Source organism: Podarcis tiliguerta (genome assembly GCF_965153285.1).
Source record: "Podarcis tiliguerta genome assembly, chromosome: 9".
Taxonomy (NCBI): Eukaryota; Metazoa; Chordata; class Lepidosauria; order Squamata; family Lacertidae; genus Podarcis; species Podarcis tiliguerta.
This window is the reverse complement of record NC_139542.1, coordinates 42,216,398-42,229,753: the sequence shown is the minus strand read 5'-3', so window position 1 is coordinate 42,229,753 and position 13,356 is coordinate 42,216,398. Positions and strand designations below refer to the sequence as shown.

General features: G+C 40.8%; 1 long non-coding RNA gene across 1 annotated transcript; it reads left to right on the top strand.

Annotated features, from left to right (window-relative positions):
- Window positions 1-6,162: 6,162 nt before the first annotated feature.
- Window positions 6,163-8,392, top strand: LOC310685512. The gene is made up of 2 exons (XR_014515328.1): window positions 6,163-6,254; window positions 7,847-8,392. It is a non-coding gene; the product is annotated as an uncharacterized lncRNA (long non-coding RNA).
- Window positions 8,393-13,356: the final 4,964 nt, after the last annotated feature.

Sequence of the window (13,356 nt, the reverse complement as noted above, 5' to 3'; positions counted from 1 at the left end):
TCTGTGCTGACTGGTATTGGCAGGATGCCATTTGTAGGCAGCAAGTTGCGTCTGTCAGACAGGCACTATCGCCGCCTCATTTGCCTCTTGACACCCCTGTGTTGTCAGGAGTTCACAAGATAAGCACGGTGGAACAGATCCTCCTGGATTTTGATGACCTTATGGGAGCAGGCCTCCTTTGATAGCATATGCTAAGCCCCAATTTACCAGTGTGTCGCCAGCTGCATGACTCTTGATTTCATCTTGTTGCTGCCATTACTACTGGTGGCAGTCCCTCTCTGAAGACCCTAAGAGCTGCTGCCACAGCTATGTTAGTTTCTCTAAGACATTGTCTGCTGTAGCAGTTGGTCTGCTCTCTACAAGGTATGTGACTGCAGCCACCTTACTACTGACCATCATGGTCTGTATATCATTCTCCATTGCAGCTGACCAAGCTCACAAGGCCTCTTCTCTTTTCATGCAATAGGTGTGTCTAGTGAACTTTTCTCTGGCACTTCCCTATAGTGGGGACATTCCAGGAGTCAGTTAAGGGGTGGAACAGTAAGGTCCCCACGCCTGACTTCAAGCGTGCATGCTGAAGTCTGGGGCCAGGCAACTATTTCTGTTGCCTATTCTAGAAGGTTCAGGTCATGTGCAACTTTAAAAGATTCAAGGTTTTAATAAGTGTTTCCGCTCCAGCTTGTTTCACTTACCTTTAGAAAATGTTACCGGACTGAAGCTCCCATTTCCCATTCTTCAGTCAGTTGCCGTTCTGTAACCACAAAGCATAGGCTGTTTGTGGGGTTATTACCCATTTGGTTTTTTCACCAGATTTAAAAACACCTTTTTTAAAAAAAACTATTTTTTTTTTTGCTGTGTTGCTATTTTTGTCTTGTATTTGCTTCGTGCTCTGTTTTTTGTTAAATAAGCATTGGCACTCATAGCTGAACATTAGCAATACCGTGAATTACGCTATTACCGGCCCATTTGGATAGAACAACATTCAAAGATGTGTGGTGAAAGTTCTTTCAAACCATTCACCAAAGTCTTAACACATCTCCCAAAATGTCTTCTATGAATAATTGTAAGCAATTCTCTGGCCATGATGCACACTTGCAGACAGAAAAACGGAAATTCCATTGAGCATGGCCAGAAAACAATAGCTTTATAGCTCAGGCACAACCACAGAAAGATAATTGAAGCTAGTGCTGCGGTTAAAAGAGCTAGTCTGAAATAGTTGCTTTCAGAAAAGTTGGAAAGAGTATAACTTGTCATTTGCTGCTATTGTGATGTTTAAAAAATGCTAGTGCCATAAATATCCAAAACTGGCATTTTCTAAAAGAGCAAGTCTTGCTCTGGAAGACATTGCATTAAATGATAAGTGGTTCAGATTGTAATTTAACTAACAAAGGTTAATCAAACTTTTGCTTTCATTTCTCATGGCAGGGGGAATCTTTGTTGTTGCTTACTTTGAAATAATTTAATGATAGCACCAAAGAGTTTTCAGAAGCCAAGAGTGGTTAAAAAATACCCTTGAAAAATTAGGTCAAATTGTTTTTATTTACCACATCATAATTTCAGGGCAAATTTTGGAATCCAGGTAAGTATTCTTACTGGTGAGGGCAGAGGCTGCAGCCTTGAGAAATCAGGGTCCTTCCGTGTGTGAGTGGAAGAGCTTTCTGCTTATCCATGTATTTCAGAGATCCTAGCCTTTGCTATGAAGTGCATGCATTCACAATCTAATAGCCTTCATCAAGATAAACGCTAAACATAATTTCCATAGAGTTTCAGATAATGGAGGCTTGATTATAATACGAATCTATATGATTATCAATATTCACTTCATTGGTACGTGCAACTGTATGCCTTAAGGATGCCTGAGAACAATCTTACTTATGGAAATGTAGAATTCAGTGAATGAAATAATAAGATGTTATGGCATAGTGTGAATTTTGCTTCTATACTGCATGATGAATGTACATATTATGGTGAATGTAGCCCACATTAGACATGCAGTCCACATTATTCCTAATAAGTTTGTGTATGTACACACTATGTACCTCCTTTTAACAATATGCAATGATGTTTCAAATAACCATATTGCAAATTTATTATTTCACGTTTCTATGTATACTTACTAGGAAGCAAGACTCAAAAATCCCCAGGCTGTTGGTACCTCTTTATCATGGTAGCTCTTTCCCCAGTTTGCATCCTGGCAAATCCTTTGTGAGTGAAATCAGAATTAAACTGAGAATCCTTGTTCCTAAAAAATATTAAAGTTAATTACAGGGCAGACAAATGGTTACAGAATTTCACTAACCGTATAAATTTAGCTTAAGCATCTATCTTAACCAAGTTAGTGTGACAGATCTTCTATTATGGACGATTACATTATCAGTCTGCTTATACAAATGCGATTGCCTGGATGATAATACCCAAACCCTATCTGATTAGTGCCATATTCCTAAATTAGCATGTCAAACTGTCAACAGCAATCAAGAGATGATAAGCTGATGGATCTTGGTACTTATTGCTGCTGTGTTGAACAGATTGATTGCATATTTATAGTGTGTCTTTGGTTACCTAGCGTCACTTTACAATAACATATTACTGTATCATAATTCTATTAGGGTTGTTATAGAAGGATGTCATTTAACTTGTGAAGCAATTCTCTCATATGATTTCCTTGGAGGAAGATTTAAGAATGCACTTGGCAAATAGTTCCATCTTTTCACCACAAAATCATGATAGGATTGGTGGTGTTTATGTGAAAATGTGTGCTGTACAGTATACAGTGACTTTCTAAATACTTACAATATTGTGCTTTTATCATTTTTGAAATTTATTACACCTAGTCCTGTAATTGCTAGGCAGGGCTATATTATTGCAATTGACTTGTAGGTCAAGCTTGATATGGATTTCAATGGATTTCAAGGGAGCAATGTTGAGCAATTTCTCTAATAATAATCTTGTCTGTTGAACAGCATAATCATTCCCAATCATTTCTCAAAAATACCTCACCTTTTCTTAATAAGTCAGTGACCCTAACTTTATCAAGTAGGGACTGTGCTCATGCAAAATAATAAGAAATAATAAGTTTGGAAGTAGAATATTAAGAAGAGCAAGGATTGGACAGAGTATGAAAAATGAATGACAAGAGAATTTAGGTGTTCTGCACAATCTTTTTAAAAAGTAGGAGCTGTAACAGTGACAACTACTGCTTCTTAATGGCTGAAGGGTGTGTGGAGCCCCCAACTATTCCTGACCTACAGTGTAAAGTGGACAGTGCTTTGTACCCTGAGCAAGGATTATCTTCTAATGTGTGAGAAGGATGGTTGGAACTGGAGGGACTCACAAGAGAAAACAAAGTGGTCCTTCCATTTCCCCACACAGGGATGAGGTGGAGAGGTTACTGTGTCATCAACCTTCACCATCTCCTGGGCCTCAAGATATTGCTGGGAGGTGATTTCCCTTCAGTGCCAGCCAGTGTACCTTTTAATGCCAGCCTTAGGTTTTACTAGCAGGGGTAGAATATATGGGCTCAGCACACTAACCAACTTCTCAGTGTACCTTGAACATTGCCCACACCTGGACACATAGACCATATTACAAAAAGTAGTGTGACAGGGGACCTCTATGTGAGCATATCACATTTTTTTAGTTCCTTTCCCCCTTAAAACATAACAGGGACTGGGCCTAAGCATGTACAGCTGTGCATCTTGTGTTTTGGGGAGTTGATGGTGATGATGGCAGCTCCTTCACCACAGAAACATAATCCATGACCAGGTGAGAATATGTATTAGTGACCCAAACAAATGGAAATGTTTTACATTCTCCTGATGGAATAATGTCACTACAAGGGAACTTTCGCAGCAAAAAACCAATGCAAACAATCCAGCCTTCCTCCAGCAACGACTTTTGTGATGTGAATATCTGCATGCGTAAACAGATAAAGTACTTGGATTGAAAACTATTGCCTAAATATTAAGGCATGTTTCTACACTGTGGGCCATTTTCCACCTACATATTTTGAAGAAAGGCATATGAAAGCTTTAGAAGTATTAGAGTAAATGAGAACCGGCACTTTTTCTGACTTGAAGTTGTTCTTTTTTCCAGCTTGAATGCCATAGAAAGGCTTAAGGCAATAAGAATCCATACAAGTGTGATATTAGCTAAGGGGGGGAAAGGAGATTATGGATGCAGGAAATACAGCTTTGAGGGTTTTCTTTCCTCAAAATAGAAAAGAAACACAAAGAAGAAAATTATCTATACGTATTTCAATTATTAAGATAGTATTAAAAGTTTCAGCAACACTGTAAAAAATGGGGACTATTTAATCAACTGTAAAAAATGCACCCTGCCCTCAGTGAATATTTTCTTTGGGCAGGGTTGCCAACCAAGGTAAAAGAGCCTGTTCAGATTGAGGGCAGGAAACATTGCTCTCAATTTGAATTGGCTGGGATATATTGTTCTCAAACACATCCAGACAATTCACAGTATCCTGATAATGTTGCACTGTTTATGTAATCCCTGATTAGTTAGAATCCTATAGTTAGCAGAGCAACTGGCATTAAACAGAGTGAAAGAGGTGAGCAATATTTACTGTAGCTCCAACCTCTATGGAAGCAAAAGCCAGGGATGGAACAAGCCCTGTTTCCTCCCGGGAAAGAGCTGTAGCTTAGTAGTAGAGCATTTGCTTTGCATACAGAAGTTCCCAGCTTCAATCCCCAGCATCTCCTGTTAGAAATGGGAATTTTGGAGAGCTACTTCCAGTCAGTGTAGACAGATGGGCTGAGTTGGATGGACTTGGTAGAAGGCAACTTTCTATGTTGCATCTTGAGGTCTGTGCTGTTATCTGGGCAGGCAGCCAAATCGCAACAGTTATGAATAATTTACAAACCGGCGCAGGTTCATCTGTGTTCTAAAATTGGCTTACCACGGCACACGGCTTCATTTGTTGCCGGCAAAGACCACTTCAGGCTTTTTGTTCGATTTCCCACTTCCTCCTCTATCAAATCACATCAAGAGTTCCATTTAGAAAGCTAAACTTGCACTCTATTTAATAAAGCTGAGAGGCTAATGTGGCTTTTTGACACTGCCACTACATTATCTTTAAAGTGCTGTTGTGATATATGAACTGTGGGTCGTTGTGGTCCTTTTGCCATGACACTGGTGCAGTCTTAAGTCCCCTTACGCGTGAGACTTTGAAGAGAATGGGGGCGGTGGGCTGAGTGCCCTTCCCCTTAGTTCAACATCTGTAGAGAATTGAAGCACAAGACCAGGCAGCTCTTGGGAGTATTTCTGAGCCCCAGGAAGCAAACTTTTTCTCTTCCTTTTTCATCCTTGCTGTCACTTAGAGTCTTATTTATCTAATAAACAGAACTATGTTACTTTAATGGCCAAATAACTTCACCTAAAGTTCTGGCTAGGGCTGTCGGTCTATAATTAATGGTGGTTATTTTTTATTTAAACGATGGGACTCTCTCAGAGATTTGATTGTCAGCAACTGGGAATGCACTCACAGTAATTAGCTACAGTGGTGCCCACTTCCTACAGAGTTAGGACTGGAGCGATAGATTTTCAAGCTTCTGGCTGCCTCTCTGGAGAATTTGGCAGAAGCAGTTGGATTTCTGTGTTCAGAAATGATATGATTTATTATTCTAAACCAGGGATGGGTGTACCTGTCAATTTTGGCTTCTCTCAGCTGTCCAGTTTTCTAGTTCAGTTTACCCAATTTCCAGTTTTCAATTTTTAAAAAGTATGCATGAGAATTCATATATACTTTTGTACACCTTTCTTATATGCATTTTTAATACCATTTTGGCTAATGATGTGTGCATTTTGGCAAGCAATTTCCCCTAATAGTCATTTTTGATCATTACCAATGGGCATATTTTTGTACACATTTGTTGGATAGAGAACTGCATCACAGTATTTGGAGAACTGCACATTTCAAAGGATAAGGGTGCTTTGGTTCACATATTAGTTTTGGAAGGGCAAACAGAATGATTTTCTCCTCCATCCCTACTCTAGGTTTGCCACTGTCAAAATATCAACATCACTGGTGCCCCTTCTGTTATCCTATCATTGTATCCCAGGCTTCTGTATCTTGTCATTCTGTGACTCGCGCAAACGACAACAGTTCTGCAGAAGTTGCCTAGAAGTTCCCAGTGTTTGAGAAAATGAGAATAAAACATTATACACTGTTCAACTTTTAAATAATTGATTTTCTCATAGGTTGTCACTGACTCTGTGGACTTTCCAGAATGTTTCTTGTAAGTATCAATGGATACTGTGGTCTTTTAAAACTGTACTTAATTTCAAGAACTAGTCAAGCAGCAAATTACACGTTGACTTTCACCTTCTCCCACACTGTTGTCACGCTTTCTATATCTTCTAGCCAAGATCCTTTTCTGGGGGGAAATTACTGTGTCATATCTTTACTCCCCTTTGCAAATAACCTCTCAATAACCTCAGTTTTGCATATGCTCAATGAATTTTGTTCTGAGATAACATGCCCCTTCCAGATGAGGAATCTCTGGATGTTCCCAAGCTCACATGTTTGCTGATTTATTTTGGCTCATTCTTAGGTTATCTGTTTCTCTAGGGAAATGTGAACTCCTTGCACCAGGCAGATCAGCCCTATTATTTTGAGATCACTTTATCTCAGGCATCTAGATGTTGTTTAACTACAACTCCCATCAGCCCCAGTAAACATGACCCATAGCCATGGGTGTTGTAGTTCAGCCAGATATGGAGGGTCAAAGGTTCCCCATGCTTGCTTTCTCCCATATCCAAAAGGAAGAAGTGACAGAAGAGGTCCCAGTCTTTCCAGTGATGCTGTCCCTTTCCGCTCTCTTGAATCTCCTTTAGTTGTTTCTGTCCATGGGGTTGGAATCGAGTGGAGCGAGAGAGTGCATCTGGCCCTGCGTTTACCATCGCATGGTGTCTGCACGTTGGGGCTGAAGGTCTCAATTGGGAAAACTTGTTTTTATGTGCACAGACTCCCTGCATCATGCAGGCTTCTCACATGCAGGCTTCTCACATGCATAGCCAATGCACATGCAGCAGACTTCAGATATTCAGCCCCAAGATGTGAATGTGAGAAGACAGGTCTGGCAGGTGATGGGGTGGTGGTCAGGGATGAGACCCCACATTCCCCTCACAAAAATTGTAGTTGTGAGAGGCAAGAATAACTGTAGAAGGCTTTAATCTCCTGAATATTTAGCAAGTCAGGAATTGAAGAAAATTCATGCATTGCTATTCCAGCATAAATTGTTTTGTGTAAAACAGGTCCCTCTATGTTCCTCTGTTCATTTACATGCTCAGTGTTCCAGAGAAATCAGAAAAAAGTGTATGTGGAAAACTGCATAATTCTGACTGGGCTCTAAAGTTTCAGTTGATCACATTCTTACTCTTCTTTTCTGTGTGTGAATGAATAACTTCCAAATCTGTGTTTTCTTTCTTTCTTTCTTTCTTTCTTTCTTTCTTTCTTTCTTTCTTTCACTAGGCACTTGAGAAACAAATTATATGAAAGGAATGGGTTTCAGGCTCCGCGCTGTTTCCCTGTTTGATAATTGTTGTGCATGAATAGTCTAAAAGAAAATGTGCCTGATTGTCTTTCTCCCAGCAGCATATGATTTCTGAAATTTCACTCCAATAACCAATATGCTCTGTGCATCTGTGCTGCAGCCCCAAGCTTTGCAACCACATTTCTTTGTGCTTTCTTTCAAGAGAAATGTGCCTTTGGTCTTTAAAAGAAAGTTCACATTTTTATATTAGCCATTTTAGATTTACTTGAAAACAATTGCTCCAGCTGTGCCTTTTAAAAACCTTGTCTTAAACTAATGATTTAGTTTGCATTTAGAATGTATCGTGAAACAATTTTGAATAAAGTTTCAAACTGTGCGTGATGCTTGGAAGCCTGCAGAGGGAACCTTCCCTGACTTCAGCTGAAACAGGCACTGAAAATTCATTTTTAGGAACACTAGCAGAGAGCCCTGACTTTTTACCTGATTTGGCTTCCATGTTCTTTGCTAAGTTACATGTCTCAGAGAAGTGAGGTTGCATAGATACTCCCACCTTGATGATCTCATCATCCACTTCCAGTTCTTGGAGCAATGATGGCAAGACTTGAAATTCACCAGCTTCACAGGTCCTGGTCAACAGGGTCAAAATTGGATACCTGGTGTTATGTACTGAAGTTCTCACCCTGGGCCAGCAGGGGGATACTGTAGACAGTTTTCTCAGGTCTACATATGCAAATAAGGGATCAAAAGTGACGTTCAGTGATTGGATAGTTACAGAAAATGGTTACTGCTGCGTTCTAGTGGAGCTCTATATAAGCAGGCTGGCTGAACCCTTCAGTTCAGTTCTGTTCTGGCCTGTGAATAAACAAGAGCTGTTTGAAGAATCGCTGTGTCATCTGATATGTTCACCCACAACTTAACACCTAGGAATAGCCAACACGACGGACTATTGCTAGATGGGAACTACTGGCCCTTTTGATCGAGAAAGTGGATAGAGAAAAGTTTCTGTCTGCTCTCCTAAGACTGAAACTCATTGGCACCCAAGGAAGCTGAATGTTGGGAGATTCATGATAGGCAAAGGAAAGCACTTCTTCATACATCGCATAGTAAAACTGTGAAATTTGCTCCCACAAGTAGTAGTGATGGCCACTAACTTGGGTGGCTTTTAAAAAGAGTAGAAAAATTCACGTGTGATAAAGCTATCAACCGCTCCTAGCCAATATGGTTATTTTTTCCTCCACTATCAGAGGCATACTGCCAGTTTCCCACCTGTCAGAGCAGTGCTCCCCTGCATAATTCTTCTCTTGTTTATTAGGGAAAGGTTTCCTCATATCTCCTTGTCTCTCTTAGAATTGCCTTTTGTTGTTTGGTTTTGTTTAACCAGTCTTTGATAGTTTGTCAGTTTAGCTGTATGTTGTATGCAGTTAGGATGTGTGACTTTTAATGTGCAAAAACTTGCTTGAGGTTTTTTTTAAATCTGAGGGTAAAATCTGCTCCTTCTCCCACTCTCAATTTGGTAATCTCTTAGCCATCCCGGAGAAGCAGCTTAATCCCCATACCTTTGAAAAGAACATAAAGTCATTGCTAAGCCCAGAATTTCCTTGTCAGAATCAAACTGCAGTATCTTACTGCTTGCGGTTGAATGGTAACAGGCTCAGGGATGTGGTTTTGTTCTGTTTTGTTTTTTGTGCATCTACATGTTTTGCTATAGTGCCTCGGGAAAGTAATTCAGATGAGTGAGTCAACTCTCAATAGAAATAAATAAAGATAACAAAATCTCAAGAAGCCCTGTGATAAAAGACATTCCAGTTGTAATTAAAGTTCTCTTGCCTGACAGCACATCTTCATGCTATCACACCTATTGCTTTCATCTAATGAAATAGGATTAGCAGGAGTTAAATGGGATTCTTATTAAAGTAATATACATTAATTGGGCTTTCAAGGCACTAGAATGTTGATTTCTTCCTCTCTCTCGGACTCTTGATTCAACAATTTACAGATTCAAGCTAAGATGTAGCTTTTAACTTCTAGTTTCATATGTAACTTGGAAATATTGAACCAAGGTATTCATGTGCTTAAGGCAATATAACGTATTGCCTTAAGCACAGAACCAAACTTTTGCTGAAGACTGCTTCATTGTTTTCAATCAAGAGATAATCAATTACCATTATCTGAATACATCAATCTGGCTTCAGGCTTGATTTTGGGACAGAAATAGCCTAAGTTGCCCTGATTTACACGAGGAAATGGACAGAAATTTTAGCCTTTCTGAATCGCTTAGCAACTTTCAGTATTTATTGTATATTTCTGGATAGACTATCTGGGTCTGGCTTTGGAGGGACAGTGCTATGTAGGCTCTGGTCCTTCCTGGAGAATGAATTTGGTGTAATGGATAACTGCTCCTTCCCTTGACCTTTGGCCTATGTAAAGGTAAAGGTACCCCTGCCCGTACGGGCCAGTCTTGACAGACTCTAGGGTTGTGTGCCCATCTCACTCAAGAGGCCGGGGGCCAGCGCTGTCCGGAGACACTTCCGGGTCACGTGGCCAGCGTGACATCGCTGCTCTGGCGAGCCAGAGCCACACACGGAAACGCCGTTTACCTTCCCGCTGGTAAGCGGTCCCTATTTATCTACTTGCACCCGGGAGTGCTTTCGAACTGCTAGGTTGGCAGGCGCTGGGACCGAACGACGGGAGCGCACCCCGCCACAGGGATTCGAACCGCTGACCTTGCGATCGGCAAGCCCTAGGCGCTGAGGCTTTAACCCACAGCGCCACCTGCGTCCCTTATGGCCTATGTAGTGTCTTGCATTTCTACTTTGTGCCTCATGCTGGTGAACATATACATGAAATCACTGGGAGAAGTCATCTGGAGGTTTTGACTGAAGTATCACCAGTATGTAGATGGCACTTGGCTCCAGCTCCCTTTTCAGTTTATTCATCCTAAGAAAGTTGTTTGACTTCTGAACTGGTGCTTGGAGGCAAAACCAGGATGGATAGTTTTTAGGAAGCTGAAACTTAATTCCACCAAGATGGATATGTTGAGGAAACCGGCTAATTAGGATGGAATTTGCATCTGGTCTTAAATGGGTTTGTATTCCTGCTGAAGGACCAATCTATTTCCTCATAAATGGATGGGGAATGGTTTTAAAAGTGCAGAGATTGAGTCTGGTAATTGTGCTTCATCTGAAGCAGATGCACACCCCAACTATCTGATCTCTAGAAAAATACCGGCAGGTAACATTGTATGGGGGTTTTCAACTGAAAAGAACGGGTGGGTTATTTTGCTTAAAATTAGCGCTCAAATATAATGTTCACGGAAGTTCATTACCAATACTCATAAGACCAAGGTTGCTGTTTTTTTGAAGAGAGAGAGTTTCTGCCAGGACTCTCTTTAGCCTAGGACCCATGGTGCTCTAAGAAAATGCTGGTTATTTGGGAATTGGTGAGATGAAATAATCAAGATGTTGATGTTGGCTTGGTCAGAAATGTAAGCAGCATTGCCCCCAGACATAAAATAATCGGTCCAAGAGGAAAGGTATCTTTGTCCATGACGAAAGCTTTCTCATTTCTGTTCTGTTAACAGACAGGGATGTTAGGCTAAAAGAAACTGGAAAAATGAATTGATAACTAGGGCTGGCAGTATATTTGTGTGCTTCATAGTGGCAAAAACCAGATTCAGTTATGTCCCACTTGGGAGAGTCTTCTGCAGCAGGAACAAACAGATATGCTTATTTGGAAGACCCTGCTTTGAAGCATTAAGCTATAGTGACTGCCAGAGAGCCTTGAGCAAAAGCCACATCCAAATATCTTGGAACAATTTCAGAATGAATCCTGCACATAATGCAACATTTGCTACAATTACTGCATAGCTAATTGCTCCTCAGGCTCACCAGCTCTCTTGTACCTCTTCTGATTTGGAGAACAATGAAAACCAGAAAATCCTATTTCATATCTCCATCCTTCAGTATAAGAGGGATGAGGAGAAATCTGGAATGGAGTGCAAGAAATAGCCTGCCATCCACTGTAAACAAAGCCATCATCTTAAGAAGCAGATTATCTGATCCCCAAGCATAGGTTCAGCAGCCAGACATTAAACAGGAAATAGAGAGGGCACCATAAGTCATCTGAGATGTTTACAACTGCAGACGTTTAGTTATTATCTTCTTGGCCATGACTGAAATACAGTGGTACCTCGGGTTACATACGCTTCAGGTTACATACGCTTCAGGTTACACTCCACTAACCCAGAACTATAACCTTGGGTTAAGAACTTTGCTTCAGGATGAGAACAGAAATCGTGCAGCAGTGGCACAGCGGCAGCAGAAGGCTCCATTAGCTAAAGTGGTGCTTCAGGTTAAGAACAGTTTCAGGTTAAGAACAGACCTCCTGAACAAATTAAGTTCTTAACCCGAGGTACCACTGTATTGCTAAAATTTTGGTTAGTAAAGTTTTTCTGTTGCAAAAGCAATGCTGACTCATCCACACCAATGTTTTTGTTACATGCCACCCAATCACTGTGCTCTGCAAGAGAGGGCCTCTGGCAGACAATATCTCATTAGGAGGTCTAGTCTGTACTTTGTACAAATTGGACCTTTAGTCTGGCAGCACGATCCTCTGGAATTCCCTCCCATAACATATCAGACAGCCACCATCTCTATTGTCTTTTGGGGGGGGGAGCAATGGGAGAAGCACCACTCTCGGGGTGCTGATGCTGTGAACCCCTCCATTGTAGGCTCAGGCTGTATATATGTGTAAATAAACCATATATCACAAAGACACCACAGTCTCTGCTGTGTCTTATTTCCAAAAGGAAACAAAAACACTAGGTAAGCACATGGAACACTGGGAATCTTGTACTGCTCAGAGATTAGGGTGGTGGGCTACACTACAATTAATTCAGTTAACAAATCTAGTTTTCATAATAGCTTCTATATTAAAGAGAGATGGTACTAATGTTATTTCTCAGATCCACATGAGATTTCCCCCTTTTAAAAGCACTAATGTAAATTTGGCTGCTTTCCATCCCTCTGGTATAGAGGCCAGTTTTATATTTATTTTATTAAATAATGGGTGAACATCCTTTCTTTGTGCTAACCTGTTCCTGCTAATCTGTTACTTGATAATTTTTCAGATAAATCTCTAGCAAACACTTTGTCACCTCTGCTTGATATAAGGTATCAAATGCTAATCCTACAGAGAGCAGACTCACTGAAATTAATGGAGATGGCTAACATAGTTTTATTCAGTTCAGTGACTCTGAGTATAAATTGTGGCTTCCTATATACTAAGGGTTATGGCAGCTTTAGCAGCCTCCCTCATTTCTGCCTCTTGGTCCCCTCCTCTCCAGCCTCCACTTCTGCCTCTGATTCTGGACTGCTGTTTGCCACAGCCTCTTCCTGCTCATGAAACCCTGTTACCTCATCGGCTTCTGAGACCTCCTCCTTCCATTTGGCTCCCTCTTCTCCCTCTGACCACTCATCATCATCCCCCCACCAATCCCCTGGCTCTGAGCCTTCTTTTCCTGGGGGTTCCCTTGGGGACCCTCTACACCCAGCCAGGCCTTGACATTGGCATGTTAGAACAATCTAAAATAGTTTTATGTGTTAGAATTAATACTTAGAATTCTTAAAGTGCAGTTCTTAGAGGCCCTTCCCCAAAATTGTACTTGAGCTGTGTAATAGGATGTACAGTCTGAGCAAAGTGTGTAACTTGGAATAGTCAAGAAGTCCTGGGATGCCTTGAAGAGGTCATTGCAGTAATCAAGTCTCACAGTTATGTAAGCATAAATAACTGTGACTAGGCTGTGATAGGAAGTTATAGTTCAGAAACCTTTCCTTGCCATCTTGAT